The sequence below is a fragment of the Rhea americana genome, unplaced genomic scaffold (genome assembly GCF_003343005.1).
Source record: "Rhea americana isolate MKP2758 unplaced genomic scaffold, rheAme1 scaffold_31, whole genome shotgun sequence".
Taxonomy (NCBI): Eukaryota; Metazoa; Chordata; class Aves; order Rheiformes; family Rheidae; genus Rhea; species Rhea americana.
In genome coordinates, this window is record NW_028186435.1 from 292,923 (window position 1) to 299,189 (window position 6,267).

Here is a 6,267-nt window from a genome sequence, read left to right on the forward strand (position 1 = left end):
CGCAGCGCCGCGGCGGGGGCGGCCCGGCCCGGCCCTCCGAGCCTGGCGGCGGGGGAGCCGCGCACCTGCCCCCGGCGCGGGGCTGCGCGGAGCCGCTGCGCGGAGCCGCTGCGCGGGGCTGCGCGGGGGCACTGCGCGGGGCTGGCGGCTGCGGAAGGGCTTCCGCGTGTGCCTCGGCCCAGGTTTTCAGCTGGAGGAGGAGGGAAAGGAGCTGCTGGGAGAGGAGGTCGGTCTGGAGCTGGAGCAGGGAAGCAGCGTCCRGCTTCGGCGTGGGCTAAGCCGCCGCGCTGCGAAGCCGCCGCCGCTCCCGCCGCTGCCCCGGCAGCCTTGCAGCCGGGCGGGGGACAGTGATGCTGCGGCCGCACTGGCGGCAAATGGGAGACATCCCAGGCTAAAGGCAAGTGAAACGGCAGCAGGAGGTATTCAGTACTGTGCTGTGCTGAACGTTAGCAAAAGTCGGAGAAGTTTGGTAGATTCCGCCGATTTGTGTCTCAACATCTGCATGAGGGCGACTTGAGATGATAACCTGGTACGTGAGCCACGCCGTACCGCACAGGAAACCCRTGCAGAAATTAAGCAGTGAATGGAAGATCGTTCCTGTCCCGGGGGCAGGGAACGCGTGCTCCCTTCAAAATCCCCATTTTCGGGGTCAGACGGCKCCGGCTCCGCACGCTACCCGAGCCGTGCCGCAGCGGGGCCGCTCCGCGGTGCGGCTGGGCCTGCGGGCACTTCACASCGCCCTGGGGGGATGCGTTTTCCTCCCCCAGAGGCGCTCCCGCACGCCGCGGGGCCCGGGGAGGCGCTCGGCAGCCGCCCGCCGCGGCAGGCTGCGGGGAGAGCGGCCGCGGCCGGGGCCCGGCGGCGCGGGGCCGCCCCCCAGCGGCCGCTGCGCGCTCCCGGCGGCGCCTGCTCCGCTGCCGGCTTCCCTCCCTGCCTGCCGGCCTGCTCTCCTCCCCGCTTCCCCGCCGGCTTCCCTGCCTGCCCACTTCCCCGCCTGCTTGCTTCTCTCTCCCTGCCTTCCTAACTCTTCCTTCCTTCACCCAGGAAGGGGTGAAGGACTCGCCGTTTTGCACACGCAGGAAACCTGCTGGGAAAATTAGGAATGTAAGGCAGTGTCCCGCTTCCGTCTCCTTTTGTTTCTGCTGATGTATAAACGAGGCTGGCTGTGGTCGGTTTTATTTTAAGGGATTAAAAGGACAGAGACTGCAGGATGGCATGGGAAATGAAGTCAAAAGAAGATGGATGGTCTTCTACACAGCCACTGACTTACAATTATACCCTACCCGTGTATGTCCACATGTACTGCATGTAACTCCCAGCCCAGTTAAATGCTGGAGCGCAAACGCACCTGCTGTCTGTCTGTACAAAATCCTCCAGAGAGCAAGGCTTTTGTGAGGAGCTGAGATACTGCATCTGACAGCAGACCCGCAGCTTCGTTAGCACAGCCGAGGAGACCAGCCAACCAAGAAAAGTTACCGGCTTTACCTCCTTGCTCCAAGAGAAAATTCTGCTCTGCATACAGAAAGTACCCTTGTAATATGCTGAGGTTTTAAAGAAACCAGTGATACAGAAAATCAGAACAGCCATAACCAACTGGGCTGCTGATCAAGTCTCTCACCATACCCGTGACTCAATCTAATGCAGTTGCAGGAGCAACTGAAAATACAGCAGACAAATACCATGCTCACAGATGTTAAATAACAGAAAAAGCTGTCTGGGCAGGCTGCACAGCAGTGTCATAGCAGGCTCAGTTTTATAGCCCAGAGGACAAATCACTGCGGGACTGCTGCAGAAAAGAAAGATGCATGTAAAATTGATGTGCTTTTGTAAAGGGAAATTTAAAACATCAGTGAATTTGCTTAGGGTATTTCAGTCTATCTTGTGTGAGTAAATGGGAGTAAGGCCATCTAAGAGCACAGAATGTACTGAGGGCATATAAACAGTACAGTAAAATAGTATTAGAGTGCCTAACTGATTTATGATAGAAATAGATACAGCAAAATTTTATGAGATATTCTTTCAGAATRTGTTTATTAATGAAGCTTTTTTCTCACTGGCTCTATTTTCACTATCTTGTTATATAATATAGCATTGAAAGATCCCAGTCAATACATTGTTTTTTGAAGTTTAATAGAAAAATAGCTTCATGCTTCACAAGAAAGCATATTAATACCAAACACAGCTGAGACTGTACCAAAATAAAGATGAAGAATACAGAAGAAAATCCTAGCAACTGTACCTTAGCTTTGAGCAAGGGTATTAAGGATGAGTCATAGGGATCAAAAACTATGCCTTGAAGAATGACGAACTGGACTATCTAAAAAACAAAACAAAATTATGTGTATTTATAAAATCTTTTTTGTTCTTAACTTAATGTCAGTTGCATTGCATCTGACCTGCATTTATGACTGTAATTTAATGGAGCAACATCTTAAAACTAATTATAATGCTACCTGAATGGATGATAAACATGTATTAAAGCTTCACAGGTTTGCATTACAGTACTGTTTTCTACCTTGTTTGTTTAAGCTCAGCAAGATAAAACAGAGGTTAAAAAGATATCCAAAACAAAGGCAATACGCTTTTGGGGAAGACAAAACAAACCAGCAAGAGAGGCTCAGGATTTATCAAGGAACATAGGCTGAATGCATAAAGTCAGTTAAGAAATTGCTGCAGTGCTTTTAGGTAGCAGTATAGTAAGTCTACTACAAAGATCTGATCCTGCAAATCCTTCTGCACATATTTATGTGAGTTGTCCCACTAAAGTTTAKACTGGTAAAATAGGAACTAGCTGTATAAAGGATTGGAATGAAATTAGGAATATCTGAGAAGCTCACAGGACAAAAGCTTACATGACAATTACAGCAGAAGGAGCATTGAGAACAGATACTAGCCAGGTCTGGCAGCGTAAAGGACACAGACTATTTGAGTGAGATGGCTTTTTGATGTGTGTGTGGGCAACTGGCAGAACATGTAGGGATTCTCAATGCCTGCTGTTTCTGTGGTAGCTTCTCAGATGCACAATGCATTATTAACAAATGCTCTAGAAAGGTTCTTAATCCCTGGCAACACTGAACTTAACGACAATCTGAAAGTTGACACTTTTTCCTTGTATCTTTATACTAACACCAAGAGGATTTCAGCAACCATGCTGGTTCCTGGTGACCTGCCCATCCTTTATTTCCATGGGTCATGGGTAGGAAAGCAGGATGGAGGCAAGCAATTGTTTAAAGTGCTGCCTRAACAGGCATAAAACAGTGAGGAGCACGTTTGGATTATGCGATAGGGCTCAAAGTGAACAAGGACTTGGCAGCATTTTTTGCTATAAAACTGTAGAGCTGAGAGTGAGACTTTCTATTCTGGGACAAATCCCCACCCCACCCCAATAGACAGCAGGAGGGAGAAGAAAAAAAGAAAAGGAACCCCCTCAAAAGCTAAATCTGAGTAATCCAAACATAGTAGTAAGAGTGGTATAGGTAAATATATTTGTGCCAACCAAAGCAGTACTTTGCATTAYAGTGTTCTAACACAGTTTAAATACTATTTTTCTTGAAAGAACCCATTAAGATTGTGCTCACAGACAGGGAACTTGTGCATACGAAGATGGCCAGGCTGCTCCTCATACAGCCATTGGCACTATAAATGTCTGTTGGCGATAAGCCCAGTGATGCAAATTTATGTTCCATCCACAGCCGTGCTTCATCTGCTTTTTTTCTGCTAAACGCATTCAGYGCCTCTCCTTCCTATGCCAGCTGTATTCATGTATTTGCTATGCATGCCTTTGTGCCCACAAGAGCTTTCTGTTCTGTTGTTCTAACACTGCCCTGACTTAAAAGTAGCCATTGACTGCACGATCTTGCACATTTCTGTCTCTCAATGGCACCACGACACCCATGGACCTATGGTATATTTGCTATGCTGCAAGCCATGCACTGAAAGCAACGCTATTCTACAAACTTGCATGTAAGCACACAACACGCTCCATACARCATGCTGCTGTCAACTACACAAACCCATTTATTGTTAAGTCTCATCAGTTTTGCTGAAAGTGTTGCSTAAGCCTGCTCTCTAAGCAGCAGGTGAGGTCTGTGGTATGAAGTGCTTTAAGGAAGGTTTTCTACATGTAAAACACGAAGAAAACAAGCATCCATGACATCTGGATGCCTATTTTCTCTTGCTTTTGAGCACAATGGTGGCAGGTTAACTGRAACTTATGAACAGCTCTTCAGAGTACACTCCTGAATATTCTGACCATGTTGCAGATGCTACAGGTGTAGAAAAGATACACCTGTCTTGAAGTGCTTGTCTTGAAGCACTTGTATGACACAGAATGCTCCTGTATAAAGCTTAAGGCACACTTAACCTGTAATTATGGTTTATTCCACAGGGCCTTAATGGTGCTTGTCAGTAAAGGCAGGAACACGAGACACTTGGATCATATCCTTAGGGTCCAACGTAGCAAATAATTCCTGACTTCCAGACCCCTTTTATTGCCCTCATCCCTTAAACATGACTACCTCTTGTTAAGAYACAAAGGCTCCACAGTTCTTACTGGAGGGTAGGTGAAATGACTGCACCAGCTAGAGCTAACAGGCACTACAGACACCTTTGTAAGGCTTTCTCCTTGCTAGCTCTACTTCACTACATGGGCCTCCTCTTTATGATACCTCAGCTGTTTTACCACCTTTCTCAAGCTATCGTATTATACGTACTCCTGTGGTTTGCGCAATACTGCATATGCTCTTCTTTCTGCTAAAAAAAAAAAAAAAAGGAATCAAAGATCCAATGCCCAGTCAAAGCAGAGTAAGAACAACGGACACTTTCAGCAAAAATGAGATATGGATGAACAGGAAAGGGGCAGAGTATGGGCAAATATGAACTTTCATCTCTGATCCACTTAAATCTTCATTTAAATTTTCTCAAGGTAAAAGGAAGGAAAGCATTTCAAGCCTTGCACTGAACACCAACATATTTGATTTAATTACTTTTTGAATCACCTGTTAGCTTTGAATAGGATATTTCCTTAAGTTATCCGGAGCATTCTTGTTACACTTTTTTTTTTTTTTTTTAATATACACACACATTTTATTTACAGCTGTTATCTTTACAGAGTTAACATTTTGACCAGTGGAATTTATCCTCAACACTGTAGCATGATTTAGTGCTGGTCTTAAGTTTTGCTTTATCTCCTTGTGTTTATTTATATTGCTCTAACAACACTTCTACATAATGAACTTCATAGTTAGAATTCGAAAGTTTTAAAATTAACATGGGGATTTCCCTCCAAGTTGAAAACAAACTTGTTTTCAACCTAGAAAAAATGTAACTTCAGACCGCCTTGGTGGCACTCTACCATAGTGGAGGCTTGGTATTATGGTCCTTCATTCAAGATTTCACCAAGCCTTCCCGATCATTAACTTTCTGGAATGCACTACTCTCAAATGTAATATGCATTTCTGGAAAAAGCATTTGCACTTTCCACTTCCTTCAGGGTAAGTTTCTGTTTACAAGCCTAACAGCAGCCCCCTCGCCTCCCCCCAATTAAAAAGCAACAGAAGAAGAATAACATGGCCTTTGTTTTTTCCAGTTCAGTGTATCTGAAGTAAAAGCAAAGAAAAAAACCTCAGCCTCTCAGTCTCTGCTCCTTTCCCTTCCCTCCAAGGAAGAGGAGAAGGATCAGAGGTGTGGCAAAGAGACACAGCATTTAAAGTTCTCTGGCTCTTGTAAGAGTCTCCACACAGTAGCAGAGGAAAGCAAGTTACTTCATAAGGTTTTATTACCACCTTTGAAAGGCAGTCAAACATGCACCTGCTCCTGTGTGTGCTTGGTACCTACTGGACAGTGAAATAATCAGAYTATTCAGCTTTGCAGTTTAAATCTGATTACAAAAAAAGAGTAATCTATTGATTTTCTATCAATAATCTGATGATTTTACTCTTCAATAGAAGTAGCAAACCACAGCTGTGACGTGGCCTTCTTCCAGGAAGCAAAACTTCTAATTAGCCAACATCCTAAGATTAACCCTGCCTCTCTTAACTTCAAAAAACATTTTAGATAGCATATACCACATTTGATTTGTTTGATAGCAATCCATGTTTGATTTTGGGTTGCAGATGGTTTAATAAGAATGGCTTTCTAAAGAATGAACTTTTTGATTCTGGATTTACTTTCTAGGTAACCATTTTAGGGTTACTTCTCCCTTGCTTTTACCTTGGAGCTATCCACTCAGGCAATCCTGCCACAGAGCTGTTACCCACACACTAATTT